Source organism: Hyla sarda, chromosome 7 (genome assembly GCF_029499605.1).
Source record: "Hyla sarda isolate aHylSar1 chromosome 7, aHylSar1.hap1, whole genome shotgun sequence".
Taxonomy (NCBI): Eukaryota; Metazoa; Chordata; class Amphibia; order Anura; family Hylidae; genus Hyla; species Hyla sarda.
The window spans coordinates 95422954-95438232 of NC_079195.1; positions in this window are offsets into that span (position 1 = coordinate 95422954).

Sequence of the window (15279 nt, forward strand, 5' to 3'; positions counted from 1 at the left end):
GTGTCTGTGGCTGGTACATTGTTATGGGGACACCTGTTGCTGGTACATTGTTATGGGGGGCATCTATGGCTGGTATAATGTTATGGGGGTGTCTGTGGCTTGTACAATGTTATGGGGGTGTCTGTGGCTGGTACATTGTTATGGGGCACCTGTGGCTGGTACATTGTTATGGGGGGCATCTATGGCTGGTATAATGTTATGGGGGTGTCTGTGGCTGGTACATTGTTATAGGGACACCTGTGGCTGGTACATTATTATGGGGGGCATCTATGGCTGGTATAATGTTATGGGGGTGTCTGTGGCTGGTACATTGTTATGGGGACACCTGTGGCTGGTACATTATTATGGGGGGCATCTATGGCTGGTATAATGTTATGGGGGTGTCTGTGGCTGGTACATTGTTATAGGGACACCTGTGGCTGGTACATTATTATGGGGGGCATCTATGGCTGGTATAATGTTATGGGGGTGTCTGTGGCTGGTACATTGTTATAGGGACACCTGTGGCTGGTACATTATTATGGGGGGCATCTATGGCTGGTATAAAGTTATGGGGGTGTCTGTGGCTGGTACATTGTTATGGGGACACCTGTTGCTGGTACATTGTTATGGGGGGCATCTATGGCTGGTATAATGTTATGGGGGTGTCTGTGGCTGGTACATTGTTATGGGGACACCTGTGGCTGGTACATTGTTATGGGGGCATCTATGGCTGGTATAATGTTATGGGGGTGTCTGTGGCTTGTACAATATTATGGGGGTGTCTGTGGCTTGTACAATGTTATGGGGGCGTCTGTGGCTGGTACATTATTATGGGGGACACCTGTGGCTGGTATAATGTTATGGGGTGTCTGTAGCTTGTACATTGTTATGGGGACACCTGTGGCTGGCACATTGTTATAGGGGGGGGGGGGCATCTATGGCTGGTAAAATGTTATGGGGACACCTGGGGCTGGTACATTGTTATGGGGGCATCTATGGCTGGTATAATGTTATGGGGTGTCTGTGGCTTGTACAATGTTATGGGGTGTCTGTGGCTTGTACAATGTTATGGGGGTGTCTGTGGCTGGTACATTGTAACGGGGACACCTGTGGCTGGTACATTATTATGGGGGGCATCTATGGCAGGTATAATGTTATGGGGGTGTCTGTGGCTTGTACATTGTTATGGCGACACCTGTGGCTGGCACATTGTTATGGGGGGCATCTATGGCTGGCATATTGTTATGGTGGCATCTGTGGCTGGTACATTTCAATGCGGGAGCCTGTGGCTGGTATATTGTTACATGTTATTATGGGGGCACCTACTACGGCTGACACAATTTGGTGGGAAAAATAAGACACTTAAGGAAAGATTTATCAAAACCTGTCCAGAGAAAAAGTTGCTGAGTTGTCCATAGCAACCAATCAGATCTCTTCTTTCATTTTTCAGAGGGCTTTCCAAAAATGAAAGAAGCGATCTGATTGGTTGCTATGGGCAACTCAACAACTTTTCCTCAAACAGGTTTTGCTAAATCTCCCCCATAGTTTTTAGGATGACATTTGTTTCATACGAATGGCGGGCTAATCTATACTTGCAAAAAATGTTTCTGACTTGTTTGTTAAGGCTATGTTCACTAGGCAGAATTTCTGCATTGCTTATGAATATTCATGTTCTCCCTCATCATCTCCCTCTCCTCCCCGCTGATTTCAGGACTCCACTGCGCATGTGCTGGATTCCTGTCTACACCCAGAAGCCGCTTCAGCGCCGCGGAGTCCTGAAATCAGCGGGGAGGAGAGGGAGATGATGAGGGAGAACATGAATATTCATAAGCCGGGCGGCGGTTACGTCACAGTGCCATGGTATATATCAAACTAATCAGCATCCCCCGCACTACCAACCAGTACCGCTCCTCCTTACATTTTAAAAATCATAATCCTTTCAATTTTGCACCTAAAAATCCATATGATGGCTTATTTTGTGCGCCACCAATTCTACTTTGTAACAACATCAGTTATTTTACCCAAAAATCTACAAAGAAACGGGAAAAAAATGATTGTGCGACAAAATTTAAGAAAAAACACAATTTTTTTTATTTTTGGGGGCTTCCATTTCTACGCAGTACATTTTCGGTAAAAATGACACCTTATCTTTATTCTGTATGTCCATATGATCAAAATGACACCCTACTTATATAGGTTAGATTTTGTCGTACTTTTGGAAAAAATCATAACTACATGCACAAAAATGTATACATTTAAAATTGTCCACTTCTGACCCCTGTAACTTTTTTTTTCTGCGTATGGGGCTATATTAGGGCTCATATTTTGCGCCATTATCTGAAGTTTTAATCGGTACCATTTTGTTTTGATTGGACTTTTTGATAGCTTTTTCTTCATTTTTTTTATGGTATAAAAAGTGACCAAAAATACCCTATTTTGGACTTTTGAATTCTTTTGCGCATACGCCATTTACCGTGCAGTTTAATTTAAGAGGTATTTTTATAGTTCGGACATTTACGCACGCGGCGATACCACATATGTTTATTTTTATTAAGTTTCTATATTTTTTATATGGAATTTTGGAAAAGGGGGTGTTTTAAACTTTTAATAAGGAAGAGGTTAATGTGTGTTTTTTTATTTTTTTACTTTTATTAAACTCTTTTTTTACACTTTATTCTCGATTCCTCATACAGATCAATGTGGCTCCATAGAACCACATTGATCTGTGTGATCTGCACTCAATTGATAAAGCCTGGTCCAGCCAGGCTTTATAAATGCGAGAGCCGGGACCTGCACGGAAGCAGAGGTAAGCCCTCCGGCTACCTCCACAGTGGATCACTCCCCCCTGCGATCGCGCTGCGGGGGCGGCGATCCACCCCACTGGACCACCAGGGAGCGTTTAAAGGGTTCTTTAGATGCCACTGTCAACTTTGACAGCAGCGATCTAACGGGTTAATAGCCGGCCGCGGCGATCGCTGCATGTCGCCTATTAACGCCGGCCCTCAGCTACAAGAATCAGCTGAGGGCCGGCCGGTATGACGCGGGCTCGAGTAGGGAGCCCGCATCATACCCAGTTAACGGCACATGGACGAGTATACACGTCCATGGTCGTTAACCAGTTAATGGAATTCCACTGTCCCATTCACACAGCAGTATTTGTGCTGCAGAATTGGCTATAAATTCATGCAGATTTTCCATGCAGAATTCTATGCAGAAATTCTGCCATGTGAACATAGCCTAACTCTTGAGATTCCTATATGTTACATAAGGCTAGGTTCACACTACTAGAATTTCTGCTGGAGATCGAGCCCATAGACGGCAGTGCATTTCTGGGTGGATCTTTTGGGAGATCTGCTCAGAAATGCATTGGCATGTATGGGGACGGCAATGCAGTCTGTGCGGTCCTAGTGCCGCTGGCTTGATCTCTGGCAGAAATTCTGCCCAGAGATTGCACACTGTGAACCCAGCCTATGAGGCCTGTGGTTTAAAGGGGTATTCCAGGAAAAACCTTTTTTTATATATCTACTGGCTCCAGAAAGTTAAACAGATTTGTAAATGACTTCTATTAAAAAATCTTAATTCTTTCAGTACTTATGAGCTATTGAAGTTAAGGTTGTTCATTTCTGTCTAAGTGCTCTCTGATGACACGTGTCTCGGGAACCGCCCAGTTTAGAAGATGTTTGCTATGGGGGTTTGCTTCAAAACTGTGCGTTTTCTTGAGACACATGTCATCAGAGAGCACTTAGACAGAAAAGAACAACATTAACTTCAGAAGCTTATAAGTACTGAAAGGATTAAGATTTTTTAATAGAAGTAATTTACAAATCTGTTTAACTTCCTGGAGCCAGTTGTTACGCCGAGCGCTCCGGGTCCCGCTCCTCCCCGGAGCGCTCACAGCGTTCTCCCATTCGCAGCGCCCCGGTCAGACCTGCTGACCGGGTGCGCTGTGATAATGTTCCCAGCCGGGATGCGATGCGGGACGCGCCCGCTCGCGATGCGCATCCCGACCCGCTTACCAGACTCGTTCCCCGTCTGTGCTGTCCCGGCGCGCGCCGGGTCTTTGCGATTTAAAGGGCCGCTGCGCCACTGATTGGCGCATAGGTTTTAATCAGTACCTTCAGCTGTGCACTTCCCTATTTATACCTCACTTCCCCTGCACTCCCTTGCCGGATCTTGTTGCCATTGTGCCAGTGAAAGCGTTTCCTTGTGTGTTCCTAGCCTGTGTTCCAGACCTCCTGCCGTTGCCCCTGACTACGATCCTTGCTGCCTGCCCTGACCTTCTGCTACGTCCGACCTTGCTTTTGTCTACTCCCTTGTACCGCGCTTATTTCAGCAGTCAGAGAGGTTGAGCCGTTGCTGGTGGATACGACCTGGTTGCTACCGCCGCTGCAAGACCATCCTGCTTTGCGGCGGGCTCTGGTGAAAACCAGTAGCAACTTAGAACCGGTCCACCGACATGGGGGTTCCCCCTGGGCGATATGCCGGGATGCCTGCTGAACGATATCAGTAGGCATCCCGGTCCGGAATTCCCACGGGCGTATCCATACGCCCTCAGTCCTTAACCTGCGTCCTTGCGTCCTGGTACTTAAGGACGAAGGGCGTATCCATACGCCCGTGGGAATTTCGGCCCCTGCCGCGCGCCGGGCGGGGACCGGGCCGGGGTGACTGCTGATATCTATCAGCAGGCACCCCGTGCAAATGCCCAGGGGGGTCATTAGACCCCCCCCCCCATGTCGGCGATCGGCGCAAATCGCAAGTGAATTCACACTTGCGATTTGCGCCGATTTCGGATCATTACGGGTCTATGGTGACCCGGTGACCCGGAATAGAAGGGGGATCGCGGGTGTCTAAGACACCCACGATCCCCCTAAAGCGATAGGAGTGAGGTGGCAGAGTTGCCACCCCTCCTATCTCTGCTATTGGTGGTCTAGACGCGACCACCAATAGCAGATCTGGGGCGGAGGGGTTTACTTTCGTTTTCCCCGTCCTGCCCACCCACAATAGGCGGGGCAGAACGGGGAAAACGAAGAGGAGCGGCGCCGGAGTCCACTTACCCCTCCAGAGGCAGCGGAGCGACGGGGATCGGCGGCGGCGACGGAGATCTGCGGCGGCGTGCGGCAGAAGAGGACGGCTCCCGGATGCGACGGAAGCCGGTGAGTAGTTGCCTAGCAACATCTAGAGGGCTACAGTCTGAGACGACTATAGTGGTCTCTAGACTGTAGCCCTCCAGATGTTGCAAAACTACAACTTCCAGCATGCCCAGACAGCTTTTTGCTGTGTGGGCATGCTGAAATTTGTAGTTTTGCAACAGCTGGAGGTCTGCAGTTTAGAGACCACTGCACAGTGATCTCTATACTGCCCTCTAGATCTTGCAAAACTTCAACTCCTAGCATGCCCACACAGGCTGTTTGCTGTCTGGGCATGCTGGGAGTTGTAGTTTTGCAACATCTGGAGGTCCACAGTTTGGAGATCACTGTTCAGTGGTCTCTAAATTGTAGCACTCCAGATGTTGCAAAACTACAAATTCCAGCATGCCCACACAGAAAACAGCTGTCTCGGCAAGCTGGGAGTTGTAGTTGCGTACCTCCAGCTGTTGCATAACTACATCTCCCAGCATGCCCTTCTGTGATCAGACATGCTGGGGATTGTAGTTTTGCAACAGCTGGAGGCACACTGGTTGGAAAATACTGAGTTAGGTAACAGAACCCAACTCAGTATTTTCCAACCAGTGTGCCTCCAGCTGTTTCAAAACTACAACTCCCAGCATGTACTGACAGACCGTGCATGCTGGGAGTTGTAGTTTTGCAACAGCTAGAGGCTCACTGGTTGGAAAATACTGAGTTAGGTAACAGAACCTAACTGAAGGTTTTCCAACCAGTGTGCCTCCAGCTGTTGCAAAACTACAACTCCCAACAGGTACTGACAGACCGTGCATGTTGGGAGTTGTAGTTTTGAAACAGCTGGAGGTTTGCCCTCCCCCCCCCCCCCCCCCCCCATGTGAACGTACAGGGTACATTCACACGGGCGGGTTTACAGCAAGTTTCCTGCTTCAAGTATGAGCTGCGGCAAATTTTTCGCCGCAGCGCAAATTCCTAGCGGGAAACTCACCGTAACCCGCCAGTGTGAATGTACCCTAAAAACACTACACTACACTTCACTAACACCTAATAAAGACTAAAACACTACATAAACACCCCCTTACACTGTCCCCCCCCAATAAAAATGAAAAACGTATTGTACAGCAGTGTTTCCAAAACGGAACCTCCAGCTGTTGCAAAACAACAACTCCCAGCATTTCCGGACAGCCACTGACTGTCCAGGCGTGCTGGGAGTTTATCAACAGCTGGAGGCACCCTGTTTGGGAATCACTGGCGTAGAATGCCCCTATGTCCACCCCTATGCAATCCCTAATTTAGTCCTCAAATGCGCATGGTGCTCTCGTACTTTGGAGCCCTGTCGTATTTCAAGGAAACAGTTTAGGGACACATATGGGGTATTTCCGTACTCGGGAGAAATTGCACAACAAATTTTGGGGGGCTTTTTCTCCTTTTACCCCTTATGAAAAGGAAAAGTTGGGGTCTACACCAGCCTGTTAGTGTAAAAAAAAAATGTTTACACTAACATGCTGGTGTTGCCCTTTACTTTTTATTTTCACAAGAGGTAAAAGGAAAAAAATACCCCCAAAATTTGTAACGCAATTTCTCCTGAGTACGGACATACCCCATATATGGGCGTAAAATGCTCTGCGGGCGCACAACAAGGCTCAGGAGTGAGAGCGCACTATGTACATTTGAGGCCTAAATTGGTGATTTGCACAGGGGTGGCTGATTTTATAGCGGTTCTGACATAAATGCAAAAAAATAAATACCCACATGTGACCCCATTTTGGAAACTACACCCCTCACGGAATGTAATAAGGGGTACAGTGAGCATTTACGCCCCACAGGGGTCTGACAGATTTTTGTAACAGTGGTACGTGAAAATTAAAAATTTAATTTTTTTGTTTGCACAGCCCACTGTTCCAAAGATCTGTCAAATGCCAGTGGGGTGTAAATGCTCACTGTACCCCTTATTACATTCCGTGAGGGGTGTAGTTTCCAAAATGGGGTCACATGTGGGGGGGGGGTCCACTGTTCTGGCACCACGGGGGGCTTTGTAAATGCACATGGCCCCCGACTTCCATTCCAAACAAATTATCTCTCTAAAAGCTCAATGGCGCTCCTTCTCATCTGAGCGTTGTAGTTCGCTCGCAGTGCACTTGACGTCCAAACATGGGGTATTTCCATACTCAGAAGAAATGGGGTTACAAATTTTGGGGGGCATTTTCTCCTATTACCCTTTGTAAAAAAGTAAAATTTGGGGAAAAACCAGCATTTTAGTGGAAAAATATATTTTTTTTCATTTACACATCCGACTTTAACAAAAAGTTGTCAAACACCTGTGGGGTGTTAAGGCTCACCGTACCCCTTGTTACGTTCCTTGAGGGGTGTCGTTTCCATAATAGTGTGCAATGTGGTTTTTTTTGCTGTCCTGGCACCATAGGGGCTTCCTAAATGGGACATGCCCCCCAAAAACCATTTCAGAAAAACTCACTCTCCTAAATCCCATTGTTGCTCCTTCGCTTCTGAGCCCTCTAGTGCACCCGCCGAACACTTGACATACACATATGAGGTATTTTCTTACTCGAGAGAAATTGGGTTACAAATTTTAAGAGGATTTTTTTCCTTTTACCCCTTGTAAAAATTCAAAAACTGGGTCTACAAGAACATGCCAGTGTAAAAAATGAAGATTTTGAATTTTCTCCTTCACTTTGCTGCTATTCCTGTGAAACACCTAAAGGGTTAAAAGGCTGACTGAATGTCATTTTGAATACTTTGAGGGGTGCAGTTTTTATAATGGGGTCATTTATGGGGTATTTCTAACCAGAAGACCCTTCAAATCCACTTCAAACCTGAACTGGTCCCTGAAAAATTCAGATTTTGAAAATTTTGCGTAAAATTGGAAAATTGTTGCTGAACTTTGAAGCCCTCTGGTGTCTTCCAAAAGTAAAAACTCATCAATTTTATGATGCAAACATAAAGTAGACATATTGTATATGTGAATCAATATATAATGTATTTGGAATATCCATATTCCTTATAAGCAGAGAGCTTCAAAGTTAGAAAAATGCAAAATTTTCTAATTTTTCATGAAATTTTGGAATTTTTCACCAAGAAAGGATGCAAATATCGCCGAAAATTTACCACTAACATAAAGTAGAATATGTCACGAAAAAACAATCTCTGAATCAAATTTATAAGTAAAAGCATTCCAGAGTTATTAATGCTTAAAGTGACAGTGGTCAGATTTGCAAAAAATGCTCCCGTCCTTAGGGTCATAATGGGCTCCGTCCCCAAGGGGTTAAAGGGGTACTCCTGTGGAAAACTTTTTTTTTTAATCAACTGGTGCCAGAAAGTTAAACAGATTTATAAATCACTTCTATTAAAAAATCTTAATCCTTCCAGTACTTTTTAAGGGCTGTAGGCTAAAGAGAAATCCAAAAAAGAAATGCATTTTCTCTGATGTCATGACCACAGTGCTCTCTGCTGACCTCTGCTGTCCATTTTAGGAACTGTACTGGAAGGATTAAGATTTTTTAATAGAAGTGATTTACAAATCTGTTTAACTTTCTGGCACCAGTTGATTTAAAAAAAAAAAAAAGTTTTCCATGGGAGTAACCCTTTAAAGACTTAGGACGTATGAGTACGTCCTAAGTCCGGTCCCTGTCTATAACGCGGGGTCCCGGCGGGACCCCGCGTCATAGTGGGATGGTCCCGGCGCCTATTTACAGCCGGGACCCGCGGCTTATAGCGCGCAGCCGTGATCGTTCGGCCACGTGCTATTAACCCTTCCGATGCGGCGCTCAAAGCTGAGCGCCGCATCGAAAGTGAAAGTAAATGTTTCCCGGTCATCGCGATAAAATTGCGATTCCCCGATCAGCTACCCGGAGAGAAGAAGGTCCCTACCTTCCTCCGGCGGCGTCTGGGCTCTGATTGATTGCTCCATGCCTGAGTTACAGGCTGGAGCAATCAACCGCCGATTACACAGCTTGTTGCCATGCAACGGCAAGGCAACAATCTGTGTATGCAATCAGCCATTGCAAGCTCATAGGTCATTTTAACTGTATGGACCTACAGAAAAGAGAATGTCATTTTTACCGAAAAATGCACTGCGTAGAAACAGAAGCCCCCAAAACTTGCAAAATGGCGTTTTATTTCAATTTTGTCTCACAATGATTTATTTTTCCATTTCGCCGTAGATTTTTGGGTAAAATGACTGATGTCATTACAAAGTAGAATTGGTGACGCAAAAAATAAGCCATCATATGGATTTTTAGGTGCAAAATTGAAAGGGTTATGATTTTTTAAAGCCATGGAGGAAAAAACTAAAAAGCAAAAATGTGAAATCGCTCAGTCTTTAAGGGGTTAAGGACACGGGCTTTTTCCGTTTTTTCATTTTCAATTTTTCCTCCTTAACTTTAAAAATCATAACCCTTTAAAATTTTCACCTAAAATTCTATATGATGGCTTATTTTTTGCATCTCTAATTCTACTTTGACATTAGTCATTTTACCCAAAAATCTACGGTGAAACGGGAAAAAAAATCAATGTGCGACAAAATTGATGAAAAAACACTATTTTATAAGTTTTGGGTGCTTCCGTTTTTACACAGTACATTTTTCGGAGAAAATGACACCTTATCTTTATTCTGTAGGTCCATACGGTTAAAATGATACCCTACTTATATAGGTTTGATTTTGTATCACTTCAGAAAAAAATCATGACTACATGCAGGAAAATTTATACGTTTAAAATTGTCATTTTCTGAGCCCTATAACTTTTTATTTTTCTGTGTTCAGGGCGCTATGAGGATTCATTTTTTGCGCCGTGATCTGAAGTTTTTAGCGGTACCATTTTTGTTCTGATCAGACTTTTTGATCACTTTTTATTCAAAAATGCGCTATTTTGGACTTTGGAATTTTTTTGCGCGTACGCCATTGAACGTGCGGTTTAAAAAGCGGTATATTTTTATAATTCGGACATTTCCGCATGCGGCGATACCACATATGTTTATTTTTGTTTACACTGTTTTTTTTTTTTATTCTTGGAAATGCCGGGTGATTCAAACTTTTATTAGGGGAAGGGATAATTGAAAGGGTTAATGATTTTTTTACACTTTTTTAATGCAATATTATAGCTCCTATAGGGGCTGTAACATTGCATTTACTGATCTTTTACACTGATTGATCCATCTCCATAGGAATGGATCAATCAGTGTTTTCGGCAATTGATTGCTCAAGCCTGGATCTCTTGAAGCATTCATTCGGCGATCGGACTGCAGGAGGGAAGGTAAGAGACCTTCCTCCTGTGCTACAGCTGTTCGGGATGCCGCGATTATACCGCGGCGATCCCGAACAGCTCCCTGAGCTAGCCGGGCACTTTTACTTTCGTTTTTAGCCGCGTGGCTCAGCTTTGAGCGAGCGGCTAAAGGGTTAATAGTGCGAGGCACCGCGATCAGTGCCGCACGCTATTAGAGGCGGGTCCCGGCTTCACTATGACTCCGGGCCCGCCGCGATATGATGTGGGGTCACACGGTGACCCCACGTTATATCGCAGGACCGGGACTCAGGGCGTAAGTTTACGCCATGGGTCCTTAACAGGTTAAGGACTTTAAAATGGGGCGTATAGATACGCCCTCCGTCCTTAAGAGGGTAAGGTCCAAGAAAATCCTTTAAAGATGGGAATAACCATTTAATAAAAGTACAGTTATTGTTGGTTCATTAGGTTCCGTTTAGTGCTTATATACCTGTAGTATAGCTCTATTTCTAGGTTATATACAGGTTTAGATTCATGTTTAGGTTTGTATTATTGTTTCTAAGTTGGTGTAGGTTTAATGAAAGATTCATTATTGTCTCTGGTGCAGGTAGTAATTATTGTAGATATGCCTTTTTGTAGTTTATATGTGTTCAACTAGGTGGCACCCTTGCATTATTTGTACTTTAAAAAAAATCAGAACTCAGAAATGTAACCACTCCGCTTTTCTCATATATATTGCTTCTATGAATTTTTTCTTTTTTTTTTGCTACGTGTCTGAACTAGGCCTTATTCATGTGGTCGTTGGGCTCCAAAAGGAAGCTTCATCACTCCATTCGTTGGAAGTACGGGAGTTGAACAGAGAAAAAAAATACTATATGTCTTTAGGTCTGTGATTGGGAACTCTTGGCCATCAAGCTTGCTCTGGAAGAATGGAGTCACTTGTTAGAGGGAGCAACTTATCCTATCAATATCTATACGGACCATAAAAATCTTCTTTACTTACAGTCCACACAATGTCTGAACTCCTAGCAGGCCAGGTGGTCACTTTTCTTTTCCCGGTTTAATTTTCTCATTCATTTTCAACCTGCACACAAGAACGTCAGAGCCGATGCCCTCTCTTGAGCTTCCGATGTGGTGGGCCAACTCGCCTTAGGATTAAGATGCTGAACTGGGGACATTCTTCTTTATTGTCCGACCACCTTGGAATAGGGAAAACAACTTTGCTCATCATCCGTTCATTACTGGTGGCTGAACCTGGAGCGCGATGTTGTTGACTATGTCCGTTCCTGTGCAATTTGTGCCCATGACAAGATACCCCGTAGCAAGCCTGCAGGTCTCTTACAGCCTTTACCCATCCCAGAGTTTCCATGGACCCACATTGCCATGGATTTTATGACTAACTTGCCATCCTCATCTAATTGCACACTCACTTGGGTGGTCGTTGATCGGTTCTCTAAGATGGCTCATTTTGTACCTCTGCCTGGACTTCCTTTAGCTCCTCAGTTGGCAGATACATTTTTCCGATATATTTTCCGCCTGCATGGTCTACCGCTTCACATCGTCTCTGACAGACGATGTGAAGTACGTTTCCAAGTTTGGGCAGGCCCTCTGCTGTAGCCTCAAAGTCAAATTGCACTTTTCATCAGTGTACCATCCGCAAACCAATGGCCAGGTAGAGCTGGTGAACCAAGTTCTTGGAGAGTATCTTCGCCATTTCGTTTCTGTCTGGCAAGATGACTGGTCTAATCTGTTACCCAGGGCTGAATTCTCTTATAATCATCGTGACTCTGAGTCTACAAGTACCTCTCCATTTTTTATTGTTTATGGTCATCATCTTCGTCCTCCTCTATCTCTGCTCGCTTCTTCTGGAGTTCCAGCAGTTGATGTTTTGGTTCAGGATTTTTCAATCTATTTGGCAGGAAACACGGGGTTCTTTAGTTTTTGCCTCCTCCCGCATGAAGTCCCAGGCTGATAAGAAGAGGAGGTCTCCACCAGTCTTTTCCCCCGGAGACAAGGTTTGGCTCTCTGCAAAGCATGTTCGTCTGAAGCAACCTAGTTACAAACTGGGCCCATTGTTCTTGGGTCCTTTTAAAGTTCTACGCCGCATTAATCCAGTTGCGTAAAAATTACATCTTCCTCCTTCTCTATGCATCCCGAACGTCTTCCATGTCTCCCTCCTCAAGCCGTTGGTCCTTAACCGGTTCTCTCAGAAGAATATCTCACCTACCCTTGTTTCTGGGGCCTCTGATGTGTTTGCACTCAGCCCTCTGCTCCTTACCTCCCCCATCGTCCTGTCTCTTCTTTGTGCTTCCTGCTCACCGGCGTGCGCGTCTCGGCCTCGTAGGGCACGTGTGTGCCGGCTCTGTGAAATTTAAAGGGCCAGTACATAATTAATTGGTTCTTGCTGCCCCATGACCCTGTAAGTATAGGCACTTCCTTCTGACCCTTGCTGGATCTTTGTGCCCTTGTGCCTTGGAGAAAGCGTTACCAGAATTGTGTCTAGTCTTACTGTGTACCAGTTCCGCCTGCTTCGATCCCTGACCACACATCATTGCCGCCTGCCCTCTGACCTCCTTGCTACGTATCCTGACATTGTTGCTGTGCCGCCTGCCCTGGTCTTCTGCCTGTCCCTGACTATGAGTTTGTCTCGGCTACCTTAGTAGACCTGCGAGCCGCCTGCCACAGCAAGTCTATCCCGCGTTGCGGCGGGCTCCGTTGAAAACCAGTGGCTTCTTAGACTCCAGTCGCTGGTACGGCTCAAGTCATCATCCACACAAGGTAAAGCGGATCCACATCTCCGGTCATAATAATATTCCCTTTTAATTCAATCATAGAAAACCCCAGAAAAAATTGTATAAATAGAGCATGCTGTGGAATATCAAAGCTGTGGCAGGATCTTTGGGTGGTGTATTACTATAATGTCAAAACAAAAAACAAAATACATAAACATGGCAAAAATGTCTCTACTACAATTACCCTTTCCAACTCGTATATACTGTATATTAAAGAAGGGCATGTATTATGAGTAATTGAGATGCCATGAAAAAATGAGGAAGTGAGAACGACCAGGTGTTAAGCTGTCTAAAAATAGAGAAAACACACAGACTAAAATGTTACTTTTTCAGATATGATTGAACTCTGTGATGTTATTTATGTAGAGTAAGTACTGACATCTAGCGTAAATTACACTCTGATAATATATATTTTTTTACATAGTTAACAGACACAGTTGCATGGATAAATAAATAAATAAATCACCTGCTGAAAACTACTATCTTGGTGCTACTAATGATTAGATTTGGAATGTTTTTATGCTGGATGTGACGAAGCCGATCATTATGACCATAGTAAAGAGGGGGTTGTCTCTTTCCTAATGCAACTGAGACACCCCCCCCCATGATCAGTTGTTCTAACCGTAGGGACTTCTCAGATTTACTTTTTCCTAGTCTGTCTAGCAGTACCCAGAAGGGCAGTACATTGCGTTTTAAAGGGGTACTCCGCCCCTAGGCATCTATCCCCTATGTCTCATTGCGGGGGGTCCTGCCCCTGGGACCCCTGTGATCTCTGGCTCGGCACACTGGCATTCTGAACATTTATAACCACTGCTGTTCTGAACATGAAAAACCCCTCCCCTTGGGCCCCCCGCGATCTCCCTGCTGCAACCAGCATTCGTTTAGAGCAGGGGTCCTCAAACTATGGCCCGCGGGCAATATGCAGCCCGCCGCTGCCTGGGACATCCCTGTGTTCCGAAATATGTTTTCGGGACACAGGGATACGCTCTCGGAGGCCCCGCGTTTACTTTAAAAACGCAGGGGCCGCCGGGAAGGTGGCGCACGCAGGGACGTCGCTGACGTCCCGTGCGTGTGTGCCCATAGCAACGGAGCGCGGAGGAGCGGAGCAGTGATGAGGACGTGCGCTGGCCAGCTTGGTAAGTGTTACCAGTGGCACGTCAGCTTCGGTGCTCCGACCACCGCTCCTTCGGTCCCGGGACTTACTGCTATGTCCGGAGCGGTGGTCGGAGCACTGAAGTGGGGCAGAACACAGGCATACAGCCTCCAGCCATACACTGTATGGCTGGAGGCTGTATGTCTGTGGGGGAACATACTGCACCTAATGTGGGGGAACTATACGGCACCTAATGTGGGGGAGCTGTACTGCACCTAATGTGGGGGAACTGTACTGCACCTAATGTGGGGGACTTGTATTGCACCTAATGTGGGGGAACTGTACTGCCAACCCAAATGTGGGGGAACTGTACTGCCAACCCTAATGTGTGGGAACTACAACCTAATGTGGGGATCTATACTGCCAACCTAATGTGGGGGGAACTGTGCTGCATACTTAAAGGGGTAGTCCACTAATAAGATATATGTGTGCATAGGAATTTGTTCATGTTTTTTTATCTATAGTCTGGCCCTCCAACGGTCTGAGGGACCGTGACCTGGCCCCCCGTTTAAAAAGTTTGAGGACCCCTGGTTTAGAGCATCCGGTACAGCGGCAGAGGCTAGTGATGGCCACACCCCTCAATGCAAGTCTATGGGAGTGATGTCACAAGCCTCCGCCCCCATTGCCAGTCATCTGGCATGGAGTGAAGCTTGCTCCATACACCGGATGTCTGGGGTGCTGCAGCCGAGATCGCGAAACATTTTATCCCCTATCCTTTGGCTAGGGGATAAGATGTCTAGGGGTGGAGTACCCCTTTAAGTGAATGTGTCAATTTTTGTTTTTCACTTATACTGCAACACAGATACAGCACAATGTTCTTTTTTTTTATCGTTTCCATTTTCTAATTGTAATTTTATTTTTATTTTTAGTACATTATTAATAAGTCAGTTATCTTGCTGTTTTTGAGCTGTTTTTAACAGCATTTAGTGATATGCTTTACAGCAAGCCCCATGGACATAGACAGAATGAGCATCTTCAGACCCTATTCTTTGTATGT